Source organism: Anas acuta, chromosome 21 (assembly GCF_963932015.1).
Source record: "Anas acuta chromosome 21, bAnaAcu1.1, whole genome shotgun sequence".
NCBI lineage: Eukaryota > Metazoa > Chordata > Aves > Anseriformes > Anatidae > Anas > Anas acuta.
This window is the reverse complement of record NC_088999.1, coordinates 3,645,709-3,663,017: the sequence shown is the minus strand read 5'-3', so window position 1 is coordinate 3,663,017 and position 17,309 is coordinate 3,645,709. Positions and strand designations below refer to the sequence as shown.

Sequence of the window (17,309 nt, the reverse complement as noted above, 5' to 3'; positions counted from 1 at the left end):
TGAAGCTTCTCTAATTTGAGGTTCGGTTTTATTCTCAAGTAGATGGCAGAGATGGATTTGCATGTGTTAAAGGAGATGTGCTGGGGCTATATTCCACTTTTTTTTTCTCCCCCTATAAGGAAAGCAAGAGGCAAGAGATTTACAGGACACATCCAATGAAAAAAAAACACAGTTCATGCTAATCTAGCCAAATTAAAAGCACTTCCCACTCACAAATCCTCCTTACAGGATCTGAAACTGCTTTAAAGCCTCATGGATTTTTAAAGAGCAAATCCAGGCAACCAAAAAGATTGAGCTGGACCAGCTGCCAACAGATGTGGACCTGGGACTTGTGACCCTGACAGTGCCAAACAGGCCCCTGAGGCTTCACAGGAACCAAATGCCCCAAACCTCTTTGCAGGGCTAGCCTTAGGCTTGCTGTATGCCAGCTGCTTTCAGGAATGGATAAAAAACAAAAACAAACATCCTTCTGCTTCTGGGTTTTCTCCATTTCCACTGGGTTCCAGGAATAGAAATCATCTCACCTTTTAGACAGGGATAGCATTTGGACAAAAAAAAAAAAAAAAAAAAAAAAAGAGCAAGATGTCATCAGGGCTTTTGTCTATAGCATAAACCACAAAGCCAGTAAGGGCTCGGTGCCCTGAAAATTCAAAGAGAACGGAGGAGGCACTCGGCATTTTGCAGAACTGGGTCCTTTTCACTTTCCTGTGGGTATCAGACACCCAGCCCTGATCCATTTAACCTGCATCTGATCCTTCTCCAGTAATGAAGCAACAAAATTTGCAGGCAATTTGCAGTACAGAAGCCACCCAGCCCGTGCAACCCTCCCCAAACAGCACTGTACATCGCGCACGTGCAAATCAAGAGCTTCAAACCAAATAATTTCAGTTAGGATTTCTACCCTGGATCTGTCCCTGAAAACTTCTGGCTGATGGATTAGTGCCTAGAGGGACAGCCTGCTTCATCCAGGAGTGCTCATCCCCACCAGCACCACGTGTGGTATTCCTGCCCCAGTTCACAGCAGGGCTGAAAAGACTCCTGCTATCACAGCTTTTATTACTATTTTTGTTAAAGCCTTTTGTCCCACAGTCCTGTGACTGCTTGCAAGTTTTTAAGACTCAAAAAGGAACATGATGAACTCAAGCCCATTTTCTAAACCTGAGTGCTGAGCTGGCCTGGTTTGTGACTTGTGGAGCTCTCTCCTGTTGCCCAGACCAGGTCCCAAGTTGTGTCCATGCCGTGTCCCCAAGCTGGGACATCTCCCACAGCTGGGCAATGACCAGCAGCTTGGGTAAGGCCAGAGGCACCTCAAGCTGGGGCAGGGCCCCGAGAACTGCTCTGGGGAAGGGAGATGGCAATGTAGGATGAGAAGGGAGGAGAAAATGCACAGATGAAATGCTCTGAGTTTCTGCAGCACCTAGCTCAAGTGAATTCTGATCCAAAATTAAGTTTCTTTATTAAAAACTATTAATGGTAATAAACAAGTTAGAGTGGGAAGGGGATGGAAGAAAGGCGAGCAGGAAGGAGCAACAGCACCAAGCAGGGGCAGAAAAATAAAGGCCCTTTCATGTGCCATTGTCACCTGCAATAAAGCTTTGCAAGCCTTGGAGATTTATCTGGGGCTTGCTCTTTCTCTGAAGCCTTTCAAGATGCTGATATTTGCAGAAGGTGCAGTGTAGCCACTGGATAAGGCAGAAGAATGAATCCATCACGGCTTTCCCCCTCGTCCCCTGACAGCTTCGAGTCATAAAACTTGGGGAAGGCACAGCTTTCCCTTTGAGACAGGCAGCCCGGAGACACGGTCAATATAGCTTTGTAGCCCATCACCATTAAGACAAGCTTATCAGCAGGGTGCCAGGAGTGCAGAGCACACCAGCTGACAGGAAAATCAAAGTTTCATTCTCTTTGCAATTCATATCTGGGCTACCCTGGCCTCCTGGCTGCAGCGGGCTCCCACCCTGACTTTCACACAGCACAGCACATGTTCTGCCTAGCTGGGCACCTCTGATCTTACAAAGGTGTCTTAGACACGGCCCTGTCCCACACAAACCCTGTCCCTGCACACAGAGATGATTTCATGCAGAAGCAAGATGACAGCCTGCTGCTGAGATCATGAAGCTGGAGGTGCATCAGAGGCTCTCTGAAAGCAGCAGGTGAGGGCTCCCAGTGGTCATTTCGCCTTTTTGATCTGAGATGAAAGCCTGACCTACGTCAGGGCAGCTGAAAAAACAAGGCACGCAGAATGGCCCATGGCTGGTGCAGGCCCATGGAAGTGCTCAGGCTGCAGGATGGTGGCAGGGCCTCCTGGAAGAGGGGACAGGAGCTGGCCAGGCCTGCCAGGAGGCTGCCATCCCCTCCCAGCTGAGGTATTTCTGGCCTTTCAGCTTTAAGCCAGGTACTTCTTGGCTAAAGCGGGGTACATGGTGCTGTGGCCATAGGGTCCTGCTCTTCCCTGAGCTCCTTCATGAGTCAGCAGCGGTAAAACTTCTGCAAAAAGACAAGGATTGCTTTGCTTCATCTCTACGCCTCTTCACCAAGCAATTGGTACTACTTGAAATGCGTGGGGCTGGCAGTTATGAGACAATCTTGTCAGAAGACAAATTTCTTCCCTTGGTTGATTCCTGGTCACTGGGGTGGTCCACCCCTGATCATGCAGCTTCCCAGGGAAACACCGGGCCAGAGAAATGCAGTGCAATTGGGAAAAGTGACATTAAGCTGCACTGGCAGAAGCACAAGTCAGAGACCACCAGCAGGAACAAAGCACCCATCAGAATTTAGACCATAAAGAAAAGGCAAAAAATACATCCTGAACAATAGCACCAAAGTCCCTGATAGCATTAGACCATCCAATAGCAGACAGAGGCACAAAGCCCTGGCTGTCCCCACCTCCCTCTCCCTTTAGTCCAAAGAATAGCAGCCTACATATAATAGATTTTATAGCATAGCTCCCTGTAAATGCACAAATGCAGCATTCCACCAAAAGGCCTCTTACAAGTTACCTTCCAGTAATTAAGAGGCTTTTACAGTAACACTGTGAATAAAAATAGGCATGATCAAAAATAATGTTCTTACACCCTGTCTGGCTTCATTGTGGCCTTACATGAACTTTTGTGGCTTGCTTGACCATTTTCTTTGTTCCCCTTGGAGCTCTCATGCTGGGCCGTAAGGACTTGCCACGTGCTCTCACCCAGATCCGTGTACTCAGATGTGCCTTCACTGGAGCTGGTGGAGCTGCAAAGGAATAAATGGGGCCCCAAAAGGTGTCTGTTTGTAACTTTTTTTTCCCTAGCTCTCCTGTTTCTTGCTTTTCTCTATTTCATAGAAACATTTCAGAGTGACAGCCAGAAATGGAAATGGCAAATGGTAACGTGAAGTTCTACACGCAGCTTTTGGGGCATAACGAACCTCCCCTGGCTTCCTGGTCTTTGCGATATCACTGCTGGAGTGCAGAGACCTTAATTTCCCCTGCACACAGCTGAAAATGTCTCAGCTCTTGGTTGAAATGTCAGGGCTCCATTACGTCCATAATCCAATATAAAACCTGAGGGCAACCACACGCCTCCTGCTTGTCTTTTCCTAGAGGGATGGGCCACAAAGGCAGCTCCCCTTGGGAGCTGCTTCTCTGCACTGTCTGAGAGGGAACAGACCCCCAGCACCATGGAGGGATGGACCTCGACCTGTCCTCATGGGGCTGTGTAAAGCTCCCTGGCCAGAACAAGTGAGCTCAAGCTCCCTGCACCTTCCTTTGGGGGGGAACATCGCATCATCTGTTTGGGAGAGAGAAGCCATGGAGGAATAACGCAGCGTTTTTGTAAGTGAGGTTTTCGCAAAGATGTATTATTCATTATGTAATAATTAACCACATTTATGGACACTGCCTCAGGAAGCCTGATCACGCAGAACCACAGCTGCACCATCCCACACAGCCGGCATCGCTCAGCATGGCCAAGGCAGAAAGCCAGCGTAAGTGCTGTGCAAACTGAAGCCAGAAGCTGTGAACACTGTGGCGACAGAGGCTCAACCCTCAGGAAAGCCCCTTGTTTTAGTTTGAGCATGGCTGGATCCCTCACTTCCCTGTGCTATGGCCATCAATTCTCTTAGCATCTCTTCTTTGCAGGGCTCAAGACACCACAGAACACAGCACTGGCCCCTCCACACAGTCAGGGTCTGACCCTCCGTGGGTCCACCACGTCTCAGGTCAAGAGTTGGCATTTTCTGACAGCTACATTCCCTTCCTCAGGTATCGCAGTGCCCGTCACCGTATGGAGACCTACTTGTCCCCCTCCAGGCTCTGCAGTACTAAATCCTTCCTTAACAAAGGCAGTAAACCCCATCCAATTCCAACCCCCTGCTACGGGCAGGGACCCTTCCACCAACCCAGGCTGCCCAAAGCCCCTCCAGCACTGCCTGGGATGGGGTACCTACAGCTTCTCTGGGCAGCACGGGCCAGTGCCTTAATATCAAGGCAGAAAAGATCATAACAACTTCAGCAGGAGGTGGAAGAAGAAGCAAACTAAGAGCCTTGATTAAGGTGTCCAGAAGACCCCAGGGATCTGTGCTCAAGCCCCAGGCAGTCAAAGGCTCTGCTCTGCACATCCAAGCCAGTTGGACAGACCTTAGAAGAAACCTAAGAGATCTTAACCAAAATTGTCAGCACCCTGAACTCGATCTGCTCTTCAAGAAGGTGGCAAATACAGTCATTGCTAGGAAGGTAAAAATATCAAAGCAGAAATAAGATCTTTGTTTCCTAAACTTTGTATTGCATACATATATATTCATGTTATATGCACGGTTTTGCACAGCAGTTGGCCCAGTCTTTTATGGAATTGTCTTTCTGTTTAGCAACGTGCTGAATCAACAAAGCTATTTCCCTTTCATATTTCTGTAATTAGCCTGTTTTAAACCCTTCAGCAGCTCTTCAGAAGGATGCTGATTATTTACAGTATGTGCAATTCAGATGTCACTGGATTATTAACCTTGGCTGTGTAGTCTTAAATGTCTGGATTAGTGGATATGAGTTCGTTTCCTCCATTTCAGGCTAGAAAAGAAAATTGGGCAAAAATGGCAAGATACACAGGTTAGAAAAGCCAGCTGTCTACTAGCACCTTGCACCCAGAAGGTACAAGGAGCAGGGCTATCAGCAGGAGCTCTGCTGCATCGAGAGGTTGGGGATCTGGAGTTACAGCCCTAAAGCTACCCTGGGGAATGGCTCTCTGGAAGAGCAGCACAGAATGGCACAAAACCAAGACCCTGCTGTCATCAGGGAAAGGGCTTAGAGGGAAGATAGAGATCCAAGTAGAGAGCAAAGCCATGCAGTGGCCTGGGAATTCCCTGGGCACTGCCCACGGCCATTCCTCCTGCATCCACTCAAAGCTCCAGGAGCTGATTTCCAACCTTTCCTCTGCTTCACTGCAGGATTTTTGGGACAGCATCCTCCGCTTGCCTGTTCTTCATCCCCTTGCAAGCAGAAGAAGGGAATGTGCTCAGATACAATTCTGCAGAAGCAACAACTATCTGCTGCTCTGCAGGCAGCCCAGCTCTGAAACACAGCTGCTAAAGCAGCACTGGAGGCAGGGCATGTAGGACAGATCAGCCCCAGCTGCTCCCAGTCACATGAAGCATTAAAGTGGCTAAGGAAGGTAAGGAAGGGCTGTCCCAAACACCAGACCTGTGCAGAACAGGGCTTGGCAGGACCTCCTTGGGATTTCCTACCCCTTTTTGCAGCCATCTGAGCAATTTGCTCTTACTACAGAGGTGGAAATGAGCACTAAGAGGTGTCCCAGGCTCTGGGAAAGGCAAGTTAAGGGAGCACAGCCATTTCCATCCCCCTTGAGGACAGTTATCAAAGGATTTCCATAGATGCTGAATGCACAGCTCAGGGAAGGGTGCTACGAGGTGATGGGAGCCACAAACCTGGGGGTTTGGCATGTGCAGAAGTGAATAGAGGGGCAGCAGCAAGCATACATTTGTAAGTATTAATATAAACATAAGCATCAGACTGACTTGAAAGCATGCAGTTCCCAATGCACTGGAAGTGTCAAAAAATGCCCTATGCTGCTTCAAAAATATTTCATTTTGATCCTTTTTAGACAGCTGTTTTTACAACAAAGTTGAAGGGAGTGTTGAAATGGAAGGCTCCTTCACATGAAGCCTCCCCAAGGTTTTCAGCTCTGCATGGGTTTTTCCTGTTTATTTTTCGGATATTTTGCAGAAATAATTTTGCAAAAGTAACCCAAATGTGCAAGCATGTTCTGGCATTGCCACTCTGTGGTTTTTGCTAACAGTAATCCATTTTATTCTAGTGAGGAGCAATAGGAAGAGTTCCTGTCACTACAAAGGAAAAATAAAACACAGTTGAAAAAAACCTCCATGGAAGTCTCAGGAAACTCCCTTCAGCTCCAAACATGGTGAAGAAAATGCCATCAGTGATTTTCCCCCCTTGTAATGAGGTTTGCAAAGGTTGACTTGCAAGGAATTAAAACATGGAAACATTTAAAATATCAGTGAGTTCTGGCATCCTAGGTAATGTGACATTTATATGATAATTTGGCAATTAAATATGCAAGCAAGGATGCTTTTCCTTTTCAAACATGCAGGTATGGCACTTTCACAAAACAGCTTCCAGCATTTTACAGGTTCACCTTCTGACTGGAGTGGAAAAATGTTATTTGCAATGTGTGGGTGGGGGATGCTTGTAGCAGCACCAGTCCACACCAACTCAGCAGCATCTCACAGCACACCACAAATCTGCCATGCAAATACCTCTCAGGGAGCTCCAGGTGGGAACCCTATTTCTTGTTCTTTGAGAATGGGGACACTTGGTCTTGACTATTGTAGAAAATAGCATGGTTTCAGTGCTGCTCGTGCAACCCAGCAGGGAGACCTTCAGTGCAGAATAAACTTCCTCCAGCATCCCTAGATGAACAAGAGGAAACACCAGCTGAGGCACTGGCAGTCTGGATATGGGTTATATGTGCTCACAGAGAAGAGCCCCATAGCCTAACCTGGCATGGATCCCAACCATATAACACCCAGAAGAACACAGGGTGAACATCACCCATCAACAGGGTCAGGTCCAGTTATCACCTGTGCTCCTCCTGGTAACTGATGCACCAGCTCAAACCCAAAATACCTGCAGAAGCAAACAAAAAGTCTTTCTCCAAGCTGCGTGCCTGCATGAGACCCCAGAAAGGGGCTGCTTGGTCTGTGCTGGGAATTGGCATTAGGTGAAGTAAAGTGCTCCCCTCAGCAGGGCCCTGAGCACCTCACCCCCCAACACCAACCGCATCCCTTCTGTGCATCGCAGCAACTCACTTCCTCTGCTAATGAATAATTTGGAGTGCTTCAGCCATTATTAAATAATAACGGATCTTTTCCTTGCAGAAATAATTGAATATTGGAGCTGGGAAATTGAGGTCACCCTCAGCTCTGCCCCCTTTGACAATGCTGCTCCCACCAAGGCAGCAATCCTGCATGGTGCTGGTGGAACAGAGCAGTTATTGATGCCTTGCAGCTCAGCAGCGTTTGTCCTCTCACCTTGGGCAGCTCAGCAGGAAGATCCCAAAGCTGGCATTAAGGCTGTAGTGACTTGAGACTCTCTCTCAAGGGAAAAGAGGAGCTGAAGCTCGATGGATTTGGCTGCATCACCCAACAGGGATCTGATGCTGCGTAGGGCCAGCACTGCACATCCATATTTTTCTTCCTTACTGGAAAGGAAATGCAAACTCTTTTGGGTATAGCCATGTACAAGCCCTCCTACTGGGGAAAGGAATCACAAAAGTGAAGTGGTAAGGAAGTTCTTCCTTGTTATTGGAAAATGCGCTGATTTCCAAATTAAAGACTTCTTCCTGCCATGCACAAACTCTACTCTTATTCCCCAGACTGGTTTTTGCCCACCACTGAGGTCAGATCCAGGGAAGCTTGAAAAAAATTAAAAAATTAGTTACTAACAGCAATGCATCTAGAACTTGAGTTGCTTCAAGCCCTCTTCCCTCCTGCTGCTTTCTCTTTATTGCTGTGCCCTCAGCTGGCTGCTCTCAATCACATACTTGTGGAAATATTTGCTCCAGGTTGATTTCAAGTGGGTGGAAAGTTATGGCTGAAACGTGTCTGCCTGTCTCCAGGTTGGTTATGCATGGGGGAAGAGAAAGCCAGCAATGAACCCCCCTGGCAGAACAAGTCCTAGAGCCAGCCCACCTTCAATCTAGCAGTGTTTTTTCCCTTCTGTTCCCCTTCAATCTGGGCTTTTCTCAAAATCAGGAAGGAAACAACTCAGGTAGCAGTTTTCTGCCTTCACAGTCCTGTACATGCACTGATAAATGAATTTCTCATTGACTGTTACATTAAAAACCAGCTTATCCCAGGAGTAAAAACCTTGCTTGTAGAGAATCTAGCCACAACAAAACTAATGTGGCTTTAGTGAAGTGACGCCAATTAACCAGCCAATCCAATACTGAAATAGATACTTTCTGTAGGATTTTCCTCAGCTGTACAGAGGACTCTATGATATACCAGCTCACAGAGTATGGAACTGATAGTGCAAACTCAGGGGAAAGGACGAATTTGCAGAATCATGAGAAAAAACACGATAAATGCCAGCACCCACAACTAAAAGATCTTAAAATGGAGTCACAGCCTGCCCTAAATCCCAAAGTCAAATGCTCACACAACGATGAAGACGTTTGGATAGACTTCCAGAGCCAAACTTTCTGCTCTGGGACTCTCTGGACTAATTAGGTACAATTACAACAGCTTAAAGAGCGCTAATGCATTTGCCATGCACTGAGAATTGTCATCTGCTCATAAATACATCATGTTGGATCCAGTGTTTGTGGCAAGGGGATGACTAACTCCATTAGGCTGAAGTGAGAACTTCCCTGAAGACCTGGACTGAGCAACCTGCAAAGAGCAAAGCTCTGCCACAGACAATTCTTCCCTCTTCTGCCCCCTTTCAAATGCAAAAGCAGAAGACCAGGATCTCTTTGAAGTCCCACCTCTCCTTCCAAGAGTGTCACTGAGCTTGATCAGTTGGGTCTGGTTGCTTGTTAGTTTGTGCACATCACGATCCAGTTTAAAAAAAATGAAAAAGTATGCAATATATTTCTATTCTGTTGAAAAAAACATCTGGAAACCCTAATTTTGCAGTCTATTACCTGAAACCCAAATTTTGCAGTCTATTACCTTTGCAAAGTGCATGTACGGAAACCTGAGACTTCTCTGGGAAAAAAAATAAACTTTCTCCAGATGTGTACTTGGATTTTTGTTATTTTATTTAGACTTCAATCTCATGTTCACTTGCACAGTGGGGACAGTGACAGAAGAAAGCATCAGGAAGCAAGTGCAGCAGCGCTCTGCACAAAAAGCTTTGAGAACCTTCCTTGGCAAACTCCCCAAAAGCAGAGCACATACATTTCTTAATTCTAAACAAGATAATCCATAGTTAGAAGTAAAGCCCAAACTGGGAAGGTCTGACAGATTTGAACTTTTCCCCTACTCCACTTCTACAGAAAAACAGTTGCATTTACATGAGATTTTCACATTTGTTCCAGCTAACGTGACCTTGTGGATAAAGGAGACAAAAAAAAGAAAAAAAAGGTGGTGGTAGTTTGTGTGTACATGCACGAGAAAAGTCTCTTTCTCCCCCAGGAGGAAAAAGCACAACAAAACTGGAATTGTTCTGGGGCTTGTATGAACTTCTGAAAATTGATTTTAGCATTGAGGAGTCTGTGCTTGCCTTATTCATCGTCTCTGCCTGCCAATGTGCAGCATTTTTGTCTCAGTTGATAAGGGAATTTTTAATTATTGTAATTATCATTTGAAAATTGGGTTCCTGCCACAGACAATTGAAATTAGATTCTGTTACTTTTTATCTTTGTTAATGTCTTTTAATCTGAGGTTTCATTTCCTATCAGCAATAAAATGTGTATGCATGCATACGTGTGCTCAGTTTAAGTACACACACAGAGACCCATGATCTCATAAAATATGCAAGTATATTACACATGCTAGACAGATTTTGCAGCCAGGAAGGACTGTTACGATCAGCTAGCTCAACCTATTCTGAAACAAGGGCCATGCCATTTCACCCCGTAATTTCTGCATCAAGTCACCTCTTCCAGTAAAACACCCAGCCCTGGAGGAGATTGGCACAGAGGAACACAGCCTCACCTGACCAGTGGGCAGGATTTTCACAGAGGGCTCCTAATTCAGGATTTGTAATCTGCAGCATGCAACTTGGAGGGTGCACACAGGTGAAGGGGTGGAAAGGTTTGGGATCCCATTATGCTCAATCCATACTTTGATCCTCTTCCACCAGCACTGCTCACAAAGCTGCCCCCAGCCTTGAGACTGAGATGTTTTCACTAGGAATAGGATTGAGAGCTCAGGAACTCATTTGACCCATAGACTGCTGCCATACACCCAGGAGTAGGTGAGAGCCAACCATCTCAGCTGCACAGAGTGACCTTGGCATGGAAGTAGGCACAGCAGTCTTGATGCTGCTGCTGTGTCCCTGCCCAAACCAGCCTCTCTTTCCTCATTGATTTTCAGCTAGAAATCCACCACTGCTGGCAGGATTCAGCCTCCAGGAGGTGGTGGGCTGCACCCAGACTTCCACTCCAGCCCTGCATGTCCACTGTAGTCAGCTGGGCTGCTCGGGCACAGCTTCAGCTGGCAAACTCATGTAGGATTTGCAGGCAAACCCTCCTGCTCTCTGAGCTGCAGAATGTGGCCAGGAAAAGCAGCTTAAGCGACTGATTTTATTTTATCCCCCCTTCCTTAAGGGTTTATTTTCCTCTCCCACTGACCATGTTCCACCGGGTCTTTCAGCCTGCCCAGCTCTCCACAGCTGTCCCCTGGAGCCCAGCACATCCCAGGACTTTCACTATTCCCACAGACAGGCTGCAAGATCCAGCAGCTGCTGGGCAGGACTCACCCTGCCTTTGTCCTACAGTGCACAGTTTGTCCATGCAGACCTTGCCAAAGGCTTTTGCCACCCGAAAAGCTCTGAAGCATGGTGTTAGGAGGCTTGACTCCTCCCAAATGTGCATGGGCTTCCCCTCTCAGGGCAGGAATTTGGTTGGTCTGCATACATTTGTCTCCATCTCAGGGACACAGGGGAATCTCTCCCAGGCACAAGCAAATCTCCTCTGTGCCTTGTTGCTGTTCCACAGGCACATTGGACACATCTTCCAGCCACAAGCCAGCACTCACCCCCCTGGCTGGTTCCACCACCCCCAGCCAAGGTAAATCCTTCAGGGTTTCAGCCAGGCTTCAGATGTAGAAGCTGTGAGAACAACGCCAACGCAGCTCAGATCATATAGTCATCTTTTTCCCCCCCCTTCTCTTTGGTGGATTTATGAATCTCTACCCAAATTTCTTCTTCCTTGGGGCTCCACAAAGGTCACCTCTTTGAAATATGTGGAGCAGGCAGAGCCTAAAGCCAAGAATGGTTCAGAGACTGAATCCCAGGTGCACCACCACAACCCCACAGCCAGTCTGTAAGATTAGATGCTGACCTGGTTATAAACTACATTAAAAGTAATCAAGACATTTTATTTCATTTTCATAAAAAAAAAAAAAAAAAGATAAGGAGACTTCGCTACTATTTCTCATCCTCTTTACCCATCCACTGATGTTTTTGTTTCAGGTAGGATGGAGTCTTGGTGCAGAAAAAGTCTTCCAAGAGGAGACGAAGCAGGTGTGAAAGCTATTAGCTAAGAAATGAGCTTTGGAGCAACAGTACTCGTGGGGGCACATGTGCCCTGCTGTTTAAATCCAAGGAAGAAAATTGTAAAAAAATAATTTTTTGGATGTAAGAGAAAAAGATGAAGAGTTTTATTTATTATATGCTGTTCGATGAACTCCATTCAAAGCAACCCCGCACTCTTAGAAGTGGTGAAAAACTTTCCTGGTTTAATCTGCCTGCTCTGGAAAGGAAATAATCAGATCCTGCCTTTTGCATAGGCAGAGTTTTAATTACCTCTGAAACTCGCCTGGTCCCATATGAGCAGCTTTTCAAAAGCAATCTATTAACAAACAATAACCCCGCTGCTTGCTGCCTGCTACAAAGCAGATGCTATCGCTGCCTCTGCGCATGCCCGCTCCCTCCCACCACAGCGCGGAGCAGTTCAGGAGCTCCGCTGCTCGCTCGGGGGGAGCGTGGGGAAGGGGCTGCTGGAGCCCCCCTGGGTGGCCAAGGCCACCACCGGCAGCAGGACAGGGCTGTCACATCACACGCACACCAGGGCTGTGAGCGCAGCTCCCAGCTTCAAATCCAAATTTGATTCTTGGTGGAAGAAACCGAAGTGACAGGGGAGGAGATGTCACCGGCAGCTCTGGGACTACCAGCCCCGGTAGCAGGCTGACTCCAGGAGCAAGATAACAAAGCTGCAAGCCTCTGTCCTCTATTGCCGAGGATGAAACTCACATCGGGTGTCCTAGACCCTCTGCCCTCCTGCAGGAAGGGCCAGAAGGGTTTTCTTTTATCTCTGGCAGCAAAGAAAAAGGGTATTGGCATTCTGGACTTGCAGCTAATTGGAGACCACAAGCAGCTGGATCTGCACATAATGACTGAGGTGCCCCAAGTAGTGTGCAGCTCCCAGTAAGAGGAGAAGTTACAGCCTACAGGGGCTGGGCCCCAGCTTTGGCAAAGGAAAAAGGACATTTCGCCTCACACCTTGGGTATGGAGAAGAAAAATAACAAAACCACCAAGAGCAGGCAGACCGCAGCTTGCAGCCCCACCGGATCCGAAGGCTGGTCCCAAACCTCACACACTGTGTTTTTCCCCATCCAGATGCTCACTCTGCCCTTGCATGGTCTGTGCTCATCTCCATGAGACTTGTGGCTCCAGAAGCTATGCCCAGCTGTGGTAGCGGCACCATAAACCCCAGCAGAGACTGAGGTCCTGCGGGTCCCAGCACTGTGCAAACACTCAGTGAGAGAAAGCCTCTGAGCAGCTGCTGACATTTTCAGAGCACCAGTCACTTATCGCAGTGTTTCCCCATCTGCTTCTTCTCAGGACGGTCGAAAGCCTTGTGCCAAATGCCTCCACTCCCTGTGGCTATTCCAGTTGTGTGCCTAAAGCTGTCATTAGCATTGAACAAGGTTCCATGCTATATTTAAGAGAGGTGTCCCACAGGGTATTGCGACAAAACTGGAGCACTACAACCCAAACCTTGCTTTCTGCAGTGTCAGAGCTGCTTTCTTGGTTTGGCTCTAACACACTAGTAGGCCAGCTACACCCCTGCCTTTTTTCTTGCTAGCTCACACAGAGGGATGGGAAATCTCCTCAAAGCCTGGGGTAAAAGGCACCAGTGACCCAAACCGGTGGGGTAGCTCTACTGGAGGCCCTAACCTTGGGCTGGCAGGTGGCAATACAGCCCCTTTGCACCCTGCCTGTAACATAAAAGGATTCAGGAACAGCCTTTATTAATTTTATTTTTGCAGAAGCATTTCAGTCATCAGTCTTTCACACCAAATACACACCTGTCTCAGACCTATTGCTGTCACATTCATCATTTAAATCTGCGTGTCTAAAGAACCTAAAATGAAGTTCTCTTGATGCACCATTAACCTTCTTATGTATCTGCTACTTTCAAGCAAGCTGCAGTGAACCCTTCGCAGACCACTCTTCCTAAGCAAGAAACACCCAGGTTCCTTCAAGCAAACAAGGTCAAATGTAGGCAAGAACATTTATTCTCCAAAGCCAAATGACATAACGCCTCATGACACAGCACTACCCCATCTCTCATCCTTCTTACCAGGCAATGCAAACCACAGAAGCAGCCTCAACACCTCCCTGCAGAGCCTGGATGCTCCCCTTCTCCATCACCAGCTGCTACTGCCTCCAGCCAACCTCATTATAGAGACCAGCAACCCTTTATTTAGTCTCGTTAAGAAAGACTAACAGGGCACAGATGGCGTGGGCTTGCTAATGGCACAGGGCTGGCTGCTCTCTGTCCTCCTGGCCCTGCGAAGGACACGCTGCTGTGCTCCACGGGGCTCCCAGGGGATGCAGCTCTGCAGCAGGAACACGAAAGGGGCTGGAGAAGCCAGGCCATCCTGGCTGCCTGCCCTGGGCACCAAAGCGCTAAAAATTCTGGACAAAGCTCAGGGGTGTGAGCTTGCGGGGGTGTAATCCCTGGGCTGCCCCTTGCCTGGGGACTGCTAGAAGGAGAACAAGGATTTGGGTCTACGGTTGCTTCATTTCCCTTCAGGAAAAAAAAAAAAAAAAAAAAAAAAAAAGCCTTGTGAGGTTCTTTCTTTGTTCTTTTTAATGAAAAAACATTTGCCACATGAGAGCAACTTTTAACACTTATCACCTCCAGAACCTAACACTTCTTTGGAAAAAGGAGCCAAGAGCCAATAAAGACCTGCCTTTCAGCACCTTTACTGATGGCCCGCGCCGTTCTCATTGGTAATTAAATGCAGAAGGTCAGGGACCCTGCTCGATTCCAAACTGTTTCTTTGGTATTGCAGAACTGACAGGCCACGATGGAAAACAAAAGGGAAAGAACAGTTTAATCCAGCCACCGGCAGCAAATAAATCACCCTGGCCAGGCGCGGTGCCGGAGGCTGCTGCAGTGAGCGCGCTGTCGGCTCCCCATGCAGATGCAGCGAGCTGGCTCTCCGCTTGCAGATGCTGTAGCGATGCTGGCGGTCCTCATCAATAGGGTCTTGTTAGGATCCTAGTGACAAGCAGCACGCAAAAAAGGGATGTGGTGGTTGTCTCAGCAGACTGGTAGTTTTGGTGGGGTGTCTGCCATGCTGATGAGGCTGAAGCTGGGATTTCCATAGGAGCCCCTCCCTCCATAAAACCACCGTGTGGATGCATGAAAAGAGTCAGCAGCATTTGGAAGTGCCTGGAAAAAAACATAATCTCCCCATTAGCTTTGCTGCTGCATCCTTTGCTCCTGTACCTGACGAGCCCATCTTCTAACTGGCGCAAACTGGCCCCTCTCTGCTGGCAGCAGCGAAAGCCCTTGCAGCATTTCCAGCAGCTCAGGAAAGACTCCCTGCTGCTCTCTGGCAGTTTTGTGGTCCTGGAGGAGCAGAGCCAGAGCTGAGAAAAAGGAAAGGAAAGCAGTGGCCTGGCTAGGTGTTAATGAGAAAGTGATTTGTCTCTCCAGGATGCCCTTGTGCTTCCCAGGAAAGTCGCAGAGCAGAATTTCTGAATATTTAATACAGCTTCTTAATTAAGGAAAGGGTAAAAACCTGAGAGACACCATCCCCTACTGCAAGTTCAAGGCCAAAGCTTTAAATACAGGATAATCACTCATCTCAAGGAAGCAGGGGGTAGCCGATTAAAAGAGGTGGCCTCGCAGTTAGACCCATTTGGAGGGTTTCCAGACAACAGCCCCTTCTGCGCTTGCTAGCAATGTTGCACTCAAGAGTTTTCCAGATTTTAGGAGTTTTTTCTTCCCTATTTTGTCCTGAAAGGCTAAAAATCTAAAATGAGGCTCAAAAAAACCAGAAAACTCTAACAAAGTAATTAAAAAAAAGCCCTGTCTGGTTTCACAGAAATGTCTCAGTTTGGTAATTTCCAAAGGTTTCATTTCCATTTCAATCTTTCTTTTCGTCCTGTAGCTGAACTTACATTTCAAAGTGAAAAGCAAATTTGAAGCAAAATATAATAGTTCCATTTCTGGGAGTCACGGTGACCTACTGATAATTTAAAAAACTTTTCTCAATTTTTCTCCAAATGTAAAATCTACTGAAATTGGTCCTTCACTTTGAAATATTCTGGCTTTGATGAATCAACATGTTATGATGAAATTTTTTTTGGCAAATGGCTTCTAGGTACACTCATTTCTGCCGTTAATATACCATACCGCAGCAGGAGGCAATACGGGCTACAGGACTGGCTCAAATTTAACAGATGTCACTGCTTCTCCTTCTTTTGTTACCCATTTTTTATGATACCTCTCACAAGCTTTGGGTCTATTCCCATGGACAGAAGCGATCGAGACTCTGGGAATGACAAGTTATCAGCTGCCCCTCAGTCACTGGCCATGCACATACACCAAACTGCATTTCTTTAAAACAGATATTTGGTCTCCTTAATTAACATCCGATTTGGCATCACCATCCATGCAGGAGCACATGTGATTTGCTGCTGCAGTTCAGCTGGCAGGTGGTAACTTCCTACGCGATGATACAGTCATTACTAGTGACTGCATTAACTTTGTTTTCTCTCTTCTCTCTCTATCTCCATTTTTTTTTTTTCCATGCATACTGTAAGTTCTTTGGGCCAAAGATTTAATATATGCAAAAGTTAGGCTGCAAGGGCCACGAGGTCTGACAGAAACCCAAGCGATGCCTCAAATAAATAACCTTTGCCTACGTACGTGGCCCACCTGAATGCTCTGCGGTGTCAACAGTGGCGATAAAAAGATGCAAAATCAAGGTTTTGATCAATTTGCATGAGGAGCAGTGGGAAGCAAACGTGTTGTACTATTAAGGGAAACATTAGAAGCTGAACCGATTTGTGTGGTTGTTTTCTCCCAGCAGCAGGCACACCCAGGGGGATTCAAAACGTCCTTCAACTTCGGGAGTAAAAGGAGGAAGAAGGGAAAAAATAATAACAACATGATCAGTAGCTGCAAGAACATCATCAGGTGATTAGAAAAATCGGAGGGAGCCTAAACACACCTTTTTATTACAAGCAGCAGTGCCTAGTCGACCTTGCCTGATTCAAACAAGGCAGGATAGCAGAGATTGAAAGATATGCAGCCTCGTGCGCCAGCCCTCCCCGCCTGGAATTTAAATGACAGCATTAGTATTCAGGATCTTTGCATGTGTTTAAATATGGATTAAAAATGCATTAATTGGTCTCGTTTTAACAAGCTCTTCTCTTTGTATATCAAATATTTGAAAGATTCGGTATTATCACCTCTTGTCTGTGCTGGAATTGAAGAGGAGAAAAGAAATGTAATTGAGGACTTAAGGAGTGTCTCCTCCTGTTTGCTCAGCACAGGGCTATCTGATTGAAAGCTCGGGGGAAAATGACTTTGATAAGTATATGAACAACATCTAAAGGCAACACTACTCGGCAAATGAGTGCTGACATCCAAGCAGAGGCAATTTTGGCAAGGAAAGTGTCTTTCCAGTAAGTGCTGTATCAGAAGAACTGCTGGAGCTGTATGTAACACATAACCTGTCCCGAGCAAGTGCCAGCAAGAAGGGAATATGCTCTGTTTGTTATGGTGTTCGCCTGGGATTTGCAAAACACAGTTCAGTTGTTTCCTTGGCTGCAGCTCCCAGTCTGACACTGGGTGTATCACTCCAACCAGGAATGGATTACTTTGTG

The 17,309-nt window shown here is 46.9% G+C and overlaps 1 long non-coding RNA gene across 1 annotated transcript; it reads right to left on the bottom strand.

The window, feature by feature from the left end:
• Positions 1–677: 677 nt before the first annotated feature.
• Positions 678–14,001, bottom strand: LOC137843136 (uncharacterized). The gene is made up of 3 exons (XR_011089382.1): positions 13,762–14,001; positions 3,101–3,231; positions 678–2,487 (listed from the first exon to the last, which is right to left on the bottom strand). It is a non-coding gene; the product is annotated as an uncharacterized lncRNA (long non-coding RNA).
• Positions 14,002–17,309: the final 3,308 nt, after the last annotated feature.